The sequence below is a fragment of the Gigantopelta aegis genome, unplaced genomic scaffold (assembly GCF_016097555.1).
Source record: "Gigantopelta aegis isolate Gae_Host unplaced genomic scaffold, Gae_host_genome ctg7033_pilon_pilon, whole genome shotgun sequence".
Lineage (NCBI taxonomy): Eukaryota > Metazoa > Mollusca > Gastropoda > Neomphalida > Peltospiridae > Gigantopelta > Gigantopelta aegis.
Window position 1 is genome coordinate 6,065 of NW_024535497.1, and position 1,022 is coordinate 7,086.

The window sequence follows — 1,022 nt, forward strand, 5'->3', positions numbered from 1 at the left end:
GAGAGAGAGAGAGAGAGCAAGAGCACACACCACTGTTTTAGACCAGTTGCTGAGCACTGGAGAGAGGAGAGAGAGAGAAAAAGAGGAAGAGAAGAGTAAGAAAAACAAAACAAAACAAAACAAAAAAGTTTGTTCACTTAATCATCGGCTGTTGGATGTAAAACATTTAGTAATTATGACAGGTTTAGTAATTATCAGAGGAAACCCGCTATACTAAACAAATTTCAACCGCAGAAAGGGATATATGCACTTATATGCAATTTCCCACAGACAGCAAAGCACACACCACTGATTTAGACCAGTTGCTGTGCACTGGATGGAAGGGGGGCAAAAATGTCAGTTGAATGGATCCACCGAGGTGATTCGATCCCACGACGCAAACAGCGCAATTGAGCACTCAACCGACTGTGCTAAATCACGTTCACTAATTACATTAACCCCAGTCTGTAGACCGATCACATTACATGATTGTCTGGGTAAACGGTTCGTCACATTTATTTCAAGTTATTTTCTTGCGTATATTCAATTAAGGTTCAAGCACGCTGTCCTGGGCACACACCTCAGCTATCTGGGCTGTCTTATCCAGGACAGTGCAATAGTAACTGTTGTTAGTTGTTTAGTTATTAGTGAGAGAGAATAGTGTGTAGTGGCCTTACACCTACTCATTCAGCCCTTAAGAGCTCGCTCGTGGTGGGAGCCGGTACCATGCTATGAACCCTGTACCTACCAGCCTGTAGTCCGATGACTTAACCACGACGCAACAATGTGACGAACGGAAATGTTATTACACTGTGATCTCTCGCAGGTGGGTGATAAAAATAGAATACTAAATTCGTGGCCGTTTGATACCATTTATCTTACAACTCGTTCCTTAAAAACGTATCCAACTCGCTTTCGCTCGTTAGATACGTTTTTATGCAACTCATTGTAAGATAAATAGTATCAAACGGCCACTCTTTTAGTATCATGTATAAATATAACGAAAACCGTTTTCACCAGAAAATATTTTACATTAGCTAATA